The sequence below is a fragment of the Calidris pugnax genome, unplaced genomic scaffold (assembly GCF_001431845.1).
Source record: "Calidris pugnax isolate Ruff unplaced genomic scaffold, ASM143184v1 scaffold1, whole genome shotgun sequence".
NCBI lineage: Eukaryota > Metazoa > Chordata > Aves > Charadriiformes > Scolopacidae > Calidris > Calidris pugnax.
This window is the reverse complement of record NW_015090800.1, coordinates 6,832,554-6,849,195: the sequence shown is the minus strand read 5'-3', so window position 1 is coordinate 6,849,195 and position 16,642 is coordinate 6,832,554. Positions and strand designations below refer to the sequence as shown.

General features: G+C 42.4%; 1 protein-coding gene across 4 annotated transcripts in view; it reads right to left on the bottom strand.

Annotated features, from left to right (window-relative positions):
* Positions 1 to 15,796, bottom strand: part of KIAA1551 (KIAA1551 ortholog) — a 56,237-nt gene extending 40,441 nt beyond the window's left edge. The window contains exons 1-2 of one of the 4 annotated variants that reach the window (XM_014937416.1): positions 15,632 to 15,796; positions 10,132 to 10,209 (exon numbers count right to left, since the gene is read on the bottom strand). The gene's annotated coding sequence lies outside the window, so the exon portion shown is untranslated. The remainder of the gene's footprint in view (positions 1 to 10,131; positions 10,210 to 15,631) is intronic. The other 3 variants (XM_014937414.1, XM_014937417.1, XM_014937415.1) reach the window with 3 other exon arrangements.
* Between the last annotated feature and the right edge of the window lie 846 nt (positions 15,797 to 16,642).

Sequence of the window (16,642 nt, the reverse complement as noted above, 5' to 3'; positions counted from 1 at the left end):
TTTGTAGTGGGCAGCCCGTAAGGTTATTGTGAGAGGAGTTAGTGATCCGGATAATATCTAATCCAGATGTTTGCCCTGTATCATGAATATCATGTGACTGTTGCTCAGCCCTAGCAGGTGTGTATTTAATCATTAGGTAATTAATCTATGTGTTTAATCATAAGCACATGTGCATTACAGTCTTCCACCCACTTGAAATATTGTGTGTCTTTGATCGCTAATTGCATATATTGATCCTAGGAACTCTAGGTTTATGAATGTGATAAGGGCATTAGGGCGTATTGCCAAGGGACTTTTCAAAGCTAAGTCCACATCCCAGACCTAATTGCTGTCGGGGCTGATGAATCTGTATTATGAGAAAAGTTCTCTAAGAGTGCGGGTGAGCACAGACCTGGTGAACCTCACCATGGAGGGGATCTGCACAGTGTGACATGCTATCACCACACATCCATCTGATGCTGTGTCATCTCAGGGTTCCCAACAGCAGAAGGGATGCAAGATTTTATAACCTGCTATCATTTTTTCTGGGATATTAATAAAATAACCTTTTTTCTTGAGCATGTTTGTGCCTTTCTTGTTGGGAACCAAAACGAACTAACACTTCCCGATACAAAATAAGTCATTAGCTTTTTAAAAGAAACTGCTGTTGATGTGAAAACTTTCATATGGAACTAGAATGAGAGTAGGATGGCACTGTCTTGACAGAGAAGACTATTCCTGCAGTGAGGTAGCAGAAGGGAGTTAATGCATACATGGTAACACACTACAATAAAAGAAGGTAATCCCCGAAGAGAGAAAAGGAAGAGAAGAATCATTTATCACGAAACTGCCCTTCCCTACAGAAAGACCAGCACATGACTGATGACTCATTTCCTTTAGGTGAAACTGATGTAAGATATCAGCCTCCTTATAGCTTATGTTTTGCTTTACTCAGACACAGTAATATAATTCATTTAGTATAAATTTATTGTGCTTTATCTGTTGTGGTACCATCATATTGGGTTTCTGTGGTCAACTGTTCAAATCTAAACTTGCAGACTTGCCACCTGCTTTTGATATTCTTACAACTAAGTTATCTTCTACACAATAGCAGTTAAATGTTCCTGCAGGGCTATAACCTCATCTTGTATTCCCCGGTTTGGTACCGGCAGAGTGTAATTATTACATTTTTGTATTTCCTATTTGATTATTCCATCTCTGAAAGTAAGCACATACTCTTTACCTCTGTGAGGGAATACCCTTTTGGATGGCATAAAGCAGATGCTATTTGCTTCTTTTAATTTATTTTGCATAAAGCATGATATCCATCAAAACTTTTCTCAGTGTCAGGCAGGGCTGCACTGCCTGATCTCATGTTGTCCGTCCAATGACCTTGCTCTTGAATTATCTTCAGGAGAATGGATGGGTACTCCATTGCGTAACTTCTATTTTCTTTTATTTCCAAACCTATTCATTATCAATAGGTTTAGACCTACAACATCTATATCTGGTCTGCCCAGAGCTATCGTTTTCCTTACCCAATAAGCCTCCCTTCAGACTATGTTGCTGCCAATGTAGCAAAATGAGAAAGGGATGGCGTGTTTTGTTTTAAACAATGCTGTTTTCGCTCACACTCATGCTCTTACACCATCAGACTCACAAACACTGAGAGTACCTGTCATATTCAAGTCATCTTGTTCAGATCACTAAGAGAGTCTGTGATCTGGCCAAGATTACTTGCGTATGACAAGGAGGACAAGGGATACCAGCTGAAGAGTAGTCATATCTTTCTTGACTGAGGACAATGAACTCTCTTTTGAGCATGCATTTCACTCTTCAAGGTACTTCTGAGGCTGACAGTGATTGTAGTCTTTTGCCTTTTCATTCTGCCCAACCTTCCTGAAGTAACTTCACTAATTTACTCCTCTTTTTGTCTCCTTCTCTGGATACTTTAGGGATAAAATCCTGTTCTTTATCTTCCTGCCATTATCTCTTCACATCTCCAATTCTGTCTTTCATTTTCCCAGTATGCTCACTGATGTTCCAGATCTTGGTAACAATCTGGTCTCTATGCCACCAACACTCCCCATTCTTTTGACCCTTCTGCTACTGCTTTTGCTGGTGCTTTCAGACACATATGTGTATTTACCAACCTTAATGCTTCTATTACAAATCTCTGCATCAATAGACCCAACCACTATATAGAAATTGCCTTGTTTTTTTCCCCCCTCTATCTAAATTATCAGTTGCTGTGTGTGGTTTCCACCTTTTTTTCTTTTCCAGTAAACGGATCCAACGCCTTCCTTTCACAACAAAGAGGCAATGGTGGAAAGACTTCCTCTTGCTTTCCCACCTTGGACTCTCTGCAAACTAATGCGCAGTTAACAAAACAATGAAACTCACTACAAGACCATACAGATAGGGAAAGTGATTTCTATTAAACTTTTTAAATCAGCTAACTCTGTTTACTCATATTTTCACCAACAGAAGTATCAGCATATGTGTGACTGAGTAACATGGACAAAATGACTTGTACATGACATACAGGACAAGGCATGCCAGTACCAAATCCTGTCTCTACATGTCCTAGGTTCCTCTTCATTGCGGAGAACAAACTGCTTTTGGATAGGCCTTATATAGCCTTTAAGAGTCAAGAGTTACTGTGATCTTTTCTTTCCATATCTAGTTTCATTCCAGGTGAGTCGTAGGCAACTCTGCTGGGTCACTGCTCTGCTTTTGTTTTCCATATCTGGTTGTCTTTTGGCTCCAGGCCAGTCATCTTATCTTATGGTTTCATTTTCTTACTAACTGGTTATTGAATGAAACTGTGTATAGGTTACACTGAGATCCAGGTGAACTGCTGACCTTAGCTAACAATATATGCCATTATTTTAGTCCTTGTTCTACTGTTTCTTCTCATGTTTCCACTTGCCCAAACATGTTTCCTCTCTCACTTCATTCAGAACAAACTGAGTATTTATGGCACAAATTTCTGCCTAAGTTCCGAATGAAAGTTTGGAGTTAATTTGCAGATTAAGATTTCAAGTTGCTTTCTTTTTGTATGATATCCATCACCAACATAACGTATATAAGCCAAATTGCTACTTTTATTTGTCTATTTTGTGGTCAAACAAGTTCTATCTGAAGTCACGGTAGGAAAACTCTTTGCCTCTGATTTGTTTTGTGTTATGCTGCCCAGTTCTTCTGTACCTTTTTAGTAAGAAGGCTTTTGGTACAGGCTAATATGCTATCGTAAAGCTTGCTAAGGTATATTCAGTATTTGTGGACTTATCAACCTAGGATTGCCTAGTGGAGCTCATGTAGTTGGAGCTTACCAAATGCCCTAAAAGTAGGCCTACGGTGTTCTTGCCTTAACCCTCTGAAGAACTTGTGTTGCGCGCAACATTTTGAGAACGTGCAGAGAACTTAAAAGGTTACAAAACACTTTGTGACAAAACAAAAGCAAAACCAAACCAGTGACTATCAGCTACAACAGAACCAGTCACTATTTGTTCAGCTCCTCTCTTGGGTTTCCGTAATTTGCACACAGAAGAGTCCCAGTCATAATATAGACTGATGGAAATACTTCATCCCAAAGCTAGGCTAGTAACTGTAGGATCATAGAATGGTTAGAGTTGGAAGGGACCACCTAGCTCCAACCCCCCTGCCATGGGCAGGGACACCTCCCACTAGACCACGTTACTGAAAGCCCCATCCAACTTGGTCTTGAACACCTCCAGGGATGGGGCATCCACAACTTCTCTGATCAACCCTTGCCTGTGCAGGCTTAGGTTCAGAGGTAATTTACACATCTGCCCCTTTGCTTGCATACAAACCCTCTTTAACACACTTGATTTTTTACCTAAATGCTGAACAGCATGATGTCTCACATAGTTCAGGTTGCAGCCTAGATTATTTGCAAATTGGTATCAGGAAAGAGTCTGAGGGCATCTGGAGTACCCCAGCTCTGAAGGGCATCTTTGCCACTGATTCAAACAGGTTAAGCTTGGCTGAAGCATTTGTAGAGGCTCAGCCTTTGAGATCTGTGGTAATTTAAATGTTGCAGTTACAATTTTCCTTAGAGGGTCTACAGACTTGTAGACAATCTCCAAGGCTCGATTTTGATAAGGTAGGGATAGACTGTCTTCACAAAGAGGTGATAAGATAGGGAGAGGAGTGTCTTCACGAACAGGGGAGTTGACTGAAATTGCAGGAGTGAGATAACCGAAAAATAGGGGACATAACTGAAGCTGCAAAAGTCAGACAACTGAAAAACCACAAAGGTTGAACTTCTCACCTTTTGAGTCGGTGCCCTTGCTTAATAAGCTTAGTAATATTAACCTCTCTGCCTCTGGGTGGCGTAAAGGTAGAGTTAACAATACATGTGAGGTATGTTATGTATGACGTGAGGGGGAGGTACACGTTAGAGGAAAATATGTAGTAGGCGGATCGAGAAGTCTGTGCTTTCCAACTACCTCAGCCAACCGGGAAAGGAAGAAGGTTACATGCAGCTGGGGAATTAGGATAAAACAGAGGCTGAGTCCTCCAGCAAATTGAGAGACCCCACAGGGGTATGTCCCAGCAGACTCTCCCTTTATTTGGATAAAGTCCTTCCAGGACTCCTCTGTCTCCTTTGTGAGCATCGTCCTCTGGCAACTGGTTTTTCTGCACAATTTGATTTCTCTGCATCCCCAGGGATAATCTAGGACCATGAAAGTATGTTTTATAAACTGTTCTTTACAAAATGAGTTGAGCTAATTCTTCTGCGAAGTATGATTGGGCTCTACAAAACTGAAGGGGCCTCCTCCAGAAATCATGTATTCTGTCAGATACAGAAGTGCATAAATCGCTACGCTATCCTTTTCTAAGAGAGAGTTTCAATCAAGTTAGTTAATGATATCGACAAAGACAAATAAATAGTTATTTCCCCTTGCTGTAGTTTGAAGGAACCCTGGATAAGTGATAAAAATGCCATGGGAATGACCATGGTTCTTGTGGTACTGAAGATGAATCTTTATTCTCCTTTGGCTCATTAAGGCTGTGGCTTGTCTGATTAATCAAACCTTGGGGCATTGGAGTATTATCTTTTTTTTTTTTTCCTGAGCATAGGTATTTAGTGCTTGTGTGGAGGATTTTCAGGATTATTATAATCATGGTCTGAAAGGGACCTCCTAGAATAGATAGCGACTCCTCTCTTCTCTATATGTGAAGCTGGATAAAGTTTACAACTCTTGCCCTGGACACTAAGAAACGCAGGAGTTTCATGTTAAATTAATGATTGTTTAGAGTCTCCGTAAACAGTCATATATAATAATCAACAAAAACCATATAATTCACATGATCGTGTATCACTTGTTACTTAATCATTAAATATCTCTATAACTATACTCGATTTATACTATAAAGTTACCAGTATAGACTGGCTTTTGCATGTAACCTTCTTCCAAGCTGTAGCTGAAGCAGTAGGAGGTGGTTTTTTTACCAGCTGTGGCCCACTGGAATACAGCCTCATGAGTACAAACTTAAGTGATGTGGTCCACATCTAAAGCATGATGGACCTTGGATGTCCAAGTGAAAAAGCTTCCTTACAGCTGTTTGTCAACAGCTGGAAAACAACTGCTGCTGCAGACCTGCAGGCTCAGCAGCCCAGTTGAATCTAAACATGACTCCTGTTGAATCAAAAACAAATCCAGAGAGTCTCATTTCCACAATATTTTTTTCTCAGGAGAGTACTCTCATTTTCACAAATCCATTCATTTCTAAGCAGCAGCATAAATTCTGAGATCACTCTCCCTTGAACAACATCATTACTCTAATTTTATAGACACTGTAGAAGAATTTCTTGCAGCTCACATTTCCTTTCCAGTTACTCCTGTCCCCTTGATGTTCATTTCAGCTGTGTCTCAGATCCACAACATCAGGAGCCCTGTATATTGATTGTCCCCATGCACGTTTGTCCTGGTATAAGGGCCCAAAGCACAACAAGATTGTAGTTTCCACTTTAAAAATCCACTGTAGGAGATTGGTTTAATACAGAGGAGAGTATTTACACCAATGAAACTAACATACCAAACATAAGTTAGCTCACTATTTTCATGAGTTCCCACTGAAATTAGAAGCAGCAGTGCAAGGGTGAGGTTGGCACTCATAAGAAGCAGGCTGAGGTCTGGAGGAGTCAGACCTACTTCTGCTCATCAGCTCATTTGCTTGTGAAACCACAGCCAGAATGTGAAGTCGCGGGATAAGGTCGAGCCAATCTAATGCCACATAACCTTTTATTTTAGGTTTATTTTGTTGTAATAGTACATAGCGCATCTTTGGGCTATGTTCTTCATTTCGTAGTGCATTGAACATAACTTCACAACTGCCAGTAGTTTTGCTTATTAGTTGGCATGAATGAAAAAGTGTGAGAATACTTTTCATAAGTAAGTATTTCTATAGATTTTACTGGCTACGTGTGTCTTTCTGCCCCTTCACAGGAGTACAGGCCTCTCACTGGAACAAGCCAGGTAATGCAAAATAAAAAGTGAATTCAAATACACCAGGTTAATACTATAACTGGATTATGCAGATCAGGCAACGTGGGAGAACAAGGGGTTAACAGGATTGTGGAAGAAGCAGAGGCCAGGAGAAGCAGCAGGAACAATGGCAGAAGATGGCCCATAAGCATCTCCAGACCCGTAAACAATGCCTGGCGCCTCTGACTGATGGAGGGGAATTCTGCCCCCTGGCATCTGGGGGTTGGAGGGGGTGTGTCGGTTGGGAAAGAAGACACAGTGGTACTATATAAGCTGCCTGTTGGTTATAATAAATGATTCTGGTTGTATCACCGACCGGGGTCCGTGCCCTCATACGCTACAAGGCAATAAATAAATGTTTCTCAGCAAATAAAGAACTGAGAAGTTATGAAAAGCCTTACAACACCACTGTGGAGAAGCATCTCATTGGAGAGGAAATGAACACCCTCACAAAGCCATGAAATCAATTGCTGTGTAATGCAGAGCTCCAGCTTGCCCCCAGGCCACCCACTGACCCACAGAAGGTCGGATCCAAAGCAGCAAGGGTTTGGTAGGGAGGGTTGCCCAGCCGTGCTTGAGGGTGAGTGGGCAGGAGCTATAGGCAATAAAGAAAAATAAATGGGCTGGATAGGCAGTCAGGCTCAAGTGCTTCTGAAGCAATTGGATTGTGGCAACTGTGGTGGCAACTCAGGGATCCCAGCATCTGTGATGGGCATGGGCTGTGGATGCATCATGGGGGAGTTCCCCTTCCAGGCGTGGTACCACAGCCCCTTCAGGGACAAGTGCCTGGAGTGACCTAGGAGGAACTGTTGGCTGCTGAAAGGACTGTTGGCTGCTGGTGTCTCTGCCCTGGGTGGCCTTTCCAAGGTAATGGCTTTTTAGTGTCTCTTTTTTTTTCCCCAGGAGAAGCAGCCATATACCACTGCCAGACTCAGCCCAGAATTCCCAGATTCTTTGCGGGGGCTGCCCCAAACACTGCTTTAAAGTTAAGGGCCCCTCTCTGTTAAGACATGTAAATCTGAAGAGATTCCAAAAGAATCAATCTTCTCTGTTTCTCACATAAGTATGGGGTCTCCACAGAGCAAAAGAGAGACAGACAGAGATGGAGAGAAGGAAATGATGCTGGAAGCAGAGCAGCATGTCCAGATCCCACACCAGGCACCTTGACTCCACTCATCACAAGCTTAAGAACAGGTATAAGTTTTCCTCTCTTTACTCAGATGAGAAAGCAAAGCTGTCCCCCTCTTATTCTCTCTCACTTTCTCTCTCTCTGTTCTTATCACTCAGAGACTTCTGTCTTTAGTCACGTGTCCTTTGCTGTAAGTTTCTTTAGAATGGAACCGGATAACCTCCCAGGTTCTGGAGAGCCCTTTGCCAGAGGAATTCCTGGGGATATAGCCCCTGTTTGATGGAATTGAGAGCTGCCGAATTGACAAAGACCTGGCTAAAGATATGCTGCTTTGTTCTTAGTAGAAATCCTGTTTTACCAGCAATGATTTTTAAGGAGCCTGTAGCAAACTGTGGATGCTTGTACAGTCATGTTACAGTATTTTATTTTCTGTCAAATGAGACTGAATTCAACTATCATGATTTGTGTGTCTCACTGGGAATTTGGACCTTAAGCCTGTGCACTTGCTACCTAGGGCTTTGGAGATACCAAACATGTAGGCACGATTTGAACTGATTTCCCCAAAACAGTTTCATTTTTGCACTTTAAATGTACTTGTGGCTCTTAGTCACATGCAAAAGCCCGACAAGGTGCTTTCAGTTGATGATCTACTGGGGAAAGATGGGGCTCTGAGGATTTGGTGGGACTGCTCTGTATTAGAGGTGGCCTCTTTTACTGAGCTAGTATCTCCTGTAATGCTAGAGATAGCCATGGTCTTCTAACGAGCAAGTAGCTCTTCTTTTACCAGAACGTAAGCAGCTCATTAAAGGCCAACTAACACAATTCATCCTTAAATGAGTTATCTCAAAGCACAGGGTAAACCATCCTGCCTTGATAAAGGAAAAACAAGGTGGGGAGGCAAGGTCACACAGTGAAGATATGATTTACTTGTGTCTCATGGGAACAAACTAATAAAATCCCAGTGTTTTCCTGGATACATAATATCATTGAAGATAATTAGAGAGGCACTGCCATCAAAATAGTACAAATCAACAGCAGAACATTTTTCTCACGCAAAGTGCATTTAGTTAGATCAGGTGTAAAGGAGAAGCAGCCCAATAATTTAAACACAGATTAACCAGCCAATTATTCCGTGTAAAAGCATGTTTACCTACCCATCCAACCAGTTAAAGCTTTTGCACCCTGTTAACCAAATATCATACATTGCTTGGCACATATGCTAAAATGTATAGATATGGCCTCATAGTCTCATAGTCCTTTACTGTCTCACTTAGCTAATAAGCAAAATTACTGGCTGGTGTACAGTCATACCAGGTCTGTTATCCACTGTGATCAGGTGGTCCCAAGAAGAGGTCCTAGTTCTCTCTCCTCCCTGATGACTCAGTTCGGAAAGGGGTGACTGGAAATTTCCTAAAAGTGGAGCTTCTTATTGCATCTTACAGTGGAAATGTATAAGAGGTTATATTGAGAGCTGACATCAGTGCAGTCTACTGCAAATTATTCAACCTCTGTGCACAAGAAGGTAGAAGACATTGGCAGCTGTTTTGAGGCCAAGTGGGAGACAGGCTCCTACTCTGAGGAGTGAGGCTGCCCCAGATACAACTGTGGCACGACAGCCTCACAGTCAAGCAACACACCTGGGGAGTCGTCTGGTGGGAGTTCCGGTGTCTTCATCAGGGTGGGGGATCGTCTTGTGAGTCGTCCTCAGGTTAAACTTCTGAACTCTTCCTAATTTGGGTAGCTTCTTGGTGTACTTGGCAAGGTCGGAGTGACCTTGGTTCATCCTAAAATTGCTGAAGCTACTACTTCATGTTCTGGTGTTCTTTCCTATCAACTTGTTCTGTTCTCTCAGACAATTTATTACCTTCGTGATTTGGTAAGATCTAGCAAATGTAGCCTGACTGACCACAAACGGGGCCTGCAACTACTCAGAGCTATGACAAGTGACAAGAGAGGAAGGCAGGAATGTAGGGAGTAGTCCTGAGACCAACACGATGATGTCTTGAAGCAGCAAAACAGTGTTGTCGACCTTGTTGGGAGATAAGGAGTTAAAATGTAAGCTGGGTTCCTTCTTTAAATCCCCTATTTCTCGAAGACTGCTTCCTTTTGAGCGGTTTCAAGAAGCATTTCAACAAGGTACCACTCCTTCAAGGACAGATGCATTCACCATACAGGAATGAGACAGAGAGCACCAGCATGATTTTGCCCCTCAGATCCCTACAGAGGTCAAGGGATTGTAATATAAAAGAGCTGAGTATCTTTTTGCTGCCTAAAGTCTGAAGGGGCTTCCCATGTAGAAGACAGGTAAGCGAGCATGTCTCTGGAAAGCTGTGATTACCTACCCGAGTATCACTTCATAAACTTTGGGAACTATCTCTGCCAGACCTTGTGTGCCTGGGTTTCTAGTTAGCTCTTTTCTTTAGAATATGAACCGATACCATGTCATGAGTTGATCCCATTCAATTATTGTCAAGTTTCTGGCTAAAAAAAATTGCATAGGCTTACCCACTGCTGGATCCATCACTGATCAGTCTTCCCCTAGACCTTCCTTCCACACACCAGCTCCCCACATCTTTTCCTCAGCTGTAAAGACAAACAATCTATATTGTTTCAGCGCACCTCAGAAATGCAGCAGCAGGCAATAGTGCACAAATTTATTGTTTGGAAAAAAACAAACAAGCTTTCAGCACTTCACATGCTCCCTTAAAACCCCATTGCATTATGCACGTGGGATCCCCCCACATGCAGCAGACAGCACTGCAGTGAACAATGTGTCTGCCTGCACAGATATGCCCCAAACCCTTTCAAATGTGCAGAAACTGAGAAAACAACCCGTATCTTGGATAGAAATACCATATGGAGAGACTACATATTTTCTCTCTGGTGTAAGCTTGGGAAATACAGTCTTAAACTCTTTCAAGACTAAGGGAAAAAAGGGAGTATGGAGGCTTCATTCTGTTCAAATAGATGGGTATTAATATTTCCTTTACTATTTTGATATACAAAACAACTAGTTTTTCCTAGAATGTGAGGCTTAGCAAAACCAAATGGAATGGCAGACACTTTCTTTGTGGTAGCATGCTGAATAAAGTGATTAGATGTGGCTATTTGAAAAAAAAAATAACTGCACGTTTTGTGCTTTGTTATGGAAAGATTACTACAAGGAGTGCCCCTGAAAGAGTAGAAAGTCCCTCACAAGATAGCTTGAAAGCTATTGAAAGCAATCAAGCTCGGGTCTCTTTTGTTTGAATGACAGATTGCATTTTGAAGTGAACCATTATTAGAAAATTCACCATTATTCAGAAATTTCTCAGGTGCTTAACTGTCATAGCAAAGTCACAATCTCCATCTTCCTCCCATTTTACCTCAATCAGATGTTTAATTCTAACTAGAACTACTGCAGGTCAGATGAGCTAGAACAGGCAAAAGAAAGTGCATCTCGAATGCAAAGTCAAGTATTTATTGTAAGTATGATTAAACCTTGATCTAATCAAAACGCACCAGAATCAGAATGATATGGGGTTGGAAGGAACCCCTGGAGAGCATCTAGTCCAACTCCCCTGCCAAAGCAGGTCGCACAGGAATGTGTCCAGGTGGGTTTTGAATGTCTCCAGAGACAGACTCCATCACCTCCCTGAGAAACCTATTCCAGTGCTCTGCCACCCTCAAAGTAAAGTTCCTCCTCATGTTCAGGTGAAACTTTTTAATAATAACCAACAAATGGTTACTATTAGTGTAGCCAAATTACAGTGATATTCTTATGCATAGTCCAAATTTTCTATCAAGTACAGATAAAGTCTCACCAAGAACGTCATTAAAATCGTCACTAAAACTAAAATTGTAACACAAAGGCTTCCTAGCATTAAATCCTTTTCCTTGGTGTTACGTTCTCCCCTCACACTGCCCATCTGGCTCCTAAGGTTGCTGACTTCAGCCTGAGAAAGGGTTCTGGCAAATTGTCAGCCTTCCAGGCGCTTCCTTCATTGGAAGGATACAATGTTGATGGTGGATATAATAAGTAATTTAGCAAAACTTTTTGCTTCAGCTAAAATAGATGTGTGCTTGCTTGCTATGGCTTCTGCTAAAATAGGCATGTGCTTGCTATGCGGTTGGGAAATGGATGGCGTTAGATAAAATATCAGACAGCAGCAACAGTGGGAAGTACCAAACCCTTTGCAAAACAAGGGGTGGTGTGGTTAGCTAAGGTAACCACAGAGGTGTTCGTCATGTAAAGAATGGAGAAGCCGCAAGAAGGACATGGTGATGAAGACTTTGAGCCTTCCTCCGACCACCTCCAGGAAGACCCCTGAGGAAGCACAGCGCCTGCCTCCCTAGGAAGCAGGAGGTGTGTTAGGAGGTGGGTTGCGTTCCGAGAACTCATTGATTATACTAATTATTTTACAAGAAAAACCATGAATATGTATGAGTAATAAGGAATAAAAGCAAGCATTTGTAAGAAGAGAGTGAGCCATGGGAGGAGAAATCCCCTGTGTAGCTCCCAGCGCTATAAATAAATGTTCTTTGCTCCACAGAATTTGTCCCTGACTAAAATTCAATACAGTGAGCGCGTTTCTCACAATTGGGTGGCTCGTCTGGGATCTCTGAAGCCTATATCCAGAGCCTCGGACGGGTGAGTAAGCTGGGACAGATGGCATGCCATTGCTGATTGCAGCAATTCTCGGGTTCTCCCCGCCCATGGTGATGGACCAGTGGTGACAGCCCAGCAAAGGGACACATGGACCAAAGAGAGGTCCCTGGGATAACAGCAGCAGCCGATAATACTTGTGCATAAGACCTGGGTAAGAAAATTGACTGTTAAATATTACTTGTGTGGCTGGGTGATGGGGGGTTGAGAGTGGTGAGAGAGAGACATGGACCAGATCTGTGAAGAGAGTGCGGAGTCTTTCTAACCACGGTTCTGTATCTCCACAAGGAGACCTGATGGTGAAGAGACGAAGGGAGAGGCTGGAGTTGAGAGATCCCCTGGGGAAAAATGGGACAAGGGAAAAGAGGGGATTTAAGGGAAAAGCCAATCAGGAAATTCCAGAAATGCCTCCAGACAGTCCATTAGGGAGGATGTTGTTACAATGGGGGCAGGAAGGAGAGTCTTGCACACAGGGTAAGGACAAAGCAAAGATGATCAATTACTGTATGTTCAAATGGACCAAAGAGCCCATGAGGCCAGACAAGTTGTATTGGCCAAAGTATGGTTCTATGGAGGGATGGCTGTGTCAAGCACTAAATGCATATGTCAACTCTAAAGAACCGTTCGATCAGGAAGAGAGCGAATATGCAGCACGTTGGAAAGGGGATGCAGGAATTTTAAATTGGGGATACAAAAGGAGAAGAAGGATGACCAGGGACCAGTTTGGGATCCTCTTGAATGCTTACCTCCTCCATACCCCCTTACCTCCCCAGGCACAAGGGAGTCGCAGGCCCCCGTTAGAAGGGAAAGCCAGGGAAGATGGAGGCGGGAAGTAGGAAGGTCCATAGTGGAAGAAAATGAGGAGGTGACAGGACCAATCAGGCTGCATCCTTTACGAGAGGTCCTAATGCCAGGAGTTCAGAATGGGGTAGGATTTGTGAACGTGCCCCCAACCAGTACAGAAGTCAGGAACTTTAAGAAAGAAATGAAGAAATAGTTGGAAGATCCTCTAGGTTTGTCAGAATAATTAGACCAATTTTTAGATCCAAATGTATATACTTGGGAAGAAATGCAATCCATCATGGGAACTTTGTTCTCCCTCGAGGAAAGACAAATGATTGAGAATATGGGAAAGAGAAAATGTTCATGGGGTTGCGGGGGACCAAAAGTTACCCCTAAAGAGATCCTACTGGAATCAAAATGACCCCGCAGGGAAAAGAAACATGTCTGATTATCGGACATTAATTATAAGGGGAATTAAAGAGGCAGCTCCGAGGGGGTTGAATGTGAGCAAAGCCTTTGATAGTAAACAAGGGAAAGAGGAATCTCCAATGGAATGGTTGGAGAGGCTCCAAAGGAATATTCAGCAGTTTTCTGGGATTGACCCAGAGGTGGGTCAAACTTTTACCTGAGCAAAGTTATCCTAGCACTCACATTCTGCACCAAGCTGTTGGCTGGGAAGAACAGGGTCATTCAACAGTGTTACTGAGTGAGCAAAGAGACTGACCACGATTATTTTAATAATTTAGGTAGACTATAACATGTAAGTACAGTAACTCAAGGACAACAGAAAACACAATTATGTCTTAGCACAATTATAGTGAATTAAGGAACAGAGCTGAGTATGGCTTGAAGATTTTGTCAGAAATGGGCTGAGTTTTGCTTCAGCTAATTGATATCTTTTTGTTAGTGTGTCTGTATTGATGGAGGAGGCTCGGTGATAGTGGAGTCTCATCCATTGTATCAAACTAATCCTTAGAAATGCCCTGGGGCTGTCCAGGGATCCTGGGAATTCATCTAGGTGAAGAGAGCCAGGCTGATAAGACTGATAAGTGGACAAAGGACTGTGAAGGCTGACTAGACTGTGAAGACTGATAAGTGGATGAAGGTCATCTAGAGGGTGACTGATGAAGATGAGGATAGGACCACCAGGGTGCTTGTAACTACTAACACTGGACAGTAGATGATAACAAAGACTGAAACAACATGTAGCGTAATCAACTAATCAAAGGTGTGTTTAGGATAATGATTTTGTAGAGTAGGTGTGTGTGCCTTGTAAGGTAAAAAGATGTAAACTAGATCTGTAATAGATCAGGCAGTCGGGAAGAATGTGAGCTCCAACTTCTCAGCCAATGAGAAGAGAGACAGTAACTCAGGTGGCCGGGATAAGGGTATAAAATATCTAAAAGCTAAAAGATTGGGGTGCCTCTGCTTTGAGATGCACTCAATTCAGTGCTGTTTCATACAATAAATTTTTATACCTTTGCTTCAGTGACTTTGTCCTCTTTAAATTCTAAGTGTGAGCTGGTGTTTCTCACAGTTTGCTTGACACAACTAAGCTGCTCCTAGCATAAGCATGAGTTAGAAAACCAAAAAATCAGAGTAGTTGCTAACTTAGCTGACTGCAAACAGGGGCCTATCTCTCTGCAGGGGTATGGTATGTACCCAGATAGCTGCCTTTAAGCCCGTATTCAAATAGCATTGTATAGGTCAGCACCTTGTTATCTTTCAAGAGGAACTTATCTCTGAGAACAGGACGTGTCAAGACCACCAAGGCATGCAGAACCAGCCTAAACCAGCCCTGCAGCTTTGTCAGCAAGAACGGAGAAGTAGATGACTGCAGATCACCTAAGGGACACAGTGATGAAGAGGAATGGATGAAGTGAGCTACCACCAGAGGTCTTTGAAGACTACCTAGAGACTGTAATACTCATGTGGCAGTGGGTGGCAACATATGATAATGAATTCTCAGAAGAAGAATGAATAGGTTAATTACTTCTCAGAAATCTTATGAATATGTACATTTAACTTGTATATAAGCCATGTAACTAATCACTGTCAGGTGCCCATTCAGAGGAGCGATTCTCTGTGCGTCCAGTGCTGCAGTAGAGAATACCTGCTTAATAGTCATCCCGACTATTGAGTCCTGATTTCAGCTTTCATGGCATCAATAATATCATTATCTCATAGATATCTTGTAGTTAAAGTGAGATAACTGTGGGATGCCTACAAGACAGCTATTAACAAGAACAGACAACAATTTATGAGATAACTATAATAAAGGCAGTGCATAGCTATAACAAAAATAAGGGAAAGATGGAGAAAACAAGGTAAAGAAAATTATATACAGTTTTATAATGTTGTGGTTTAGCCCCAGCCAGCAACAAAGAACCACGAGGTCTTTTCACCTACACCCTCCTCCCTCCAGCAGTGGGATAGGGGAGAATCAGAAGAGAAAGACAAAACATGTGGGTTGAGATAAAGGCAGTTTAACAGAACAGCAAAGGAAAGAGGAAAAAAAAATAAAATAACACTGACAGAGGAACATACAAAACAATTAATGTACCACCACTCACTGACCTACTGACCGGTTGCCAAAGCTCAGCCCACTTCCAAGAGGTGATTTCTGCCCCTTTTCCCTCCAGCTCCCCAGCTATATAGTGGGCAGGGTGTCACATGGTATGGAATGTGCCTTTGGGGTTGTGTCCTGTCCCAGCTCCTTGTGAAGATTAACCCTATCCCTACTAGAACCAGGACACACCGATTTCCTTCAAATGGCATAATTACACTGGCAGAATCACTCTGCTCTTGGTGTAATTGAGGCTCGTTAGTTTCTGCCAATACAGCTGTGTCAGTAAAAAAGAATAAAGAAAAGCCCCATTGTGATGAACACTGCTACAGGGCAAAATAAATTAATCTAGGCCTGGCCTTAGGTCTTATCTTTGCAACATATTAGGCCTACAACATGTCCATGAGTTTGGCTGTGAGAACTGTAATAGAAAGGCTAAGATTGGTGTGAACGAGCATGAATGGGAATTCCTGGGTGTGGATGTGGCCAAATGCACCTACAAAGGAAAGGGACCTTAACAGCTGTTAACAGCACCCAACCAGCAGGTCATCAAGACCCTATCACATCCAGTTTCACAGGACATTGAGTCAAAGGGCTGTAATGAGCTAGAAATGGTACAGAAACATATCAATCACTGTAAGATCCAAAACTGCAAGACGACATACCCAAACCCTGCCTGTGGTCACCAGCCTCAGAACCACTCCTCCCTATCATCATGACTGATCTCAAATACAACATCTGGACACAAACATTGTGGTGCCTGACTGCTGGTCAGGTAGCTCCAACACTCATGTCCTGCTACCTTGATTCTGGGCAGGCTCCTTGGACACCACACACACTCTGGTGCATGTGTAGGTGAAAAAAATTAGATTTGTTTTCAGTTTGGTTTAAATAAAGTCACCAACTACAAGGGCTCAGAAGGGTATTTCTTACATTGTTCATAAAATATTACACCAGTATTTCCTGTGACCAATCTTGAGGTCAATCCAATCTTTTAACTGTCTTCAATTTAATTGACTTCA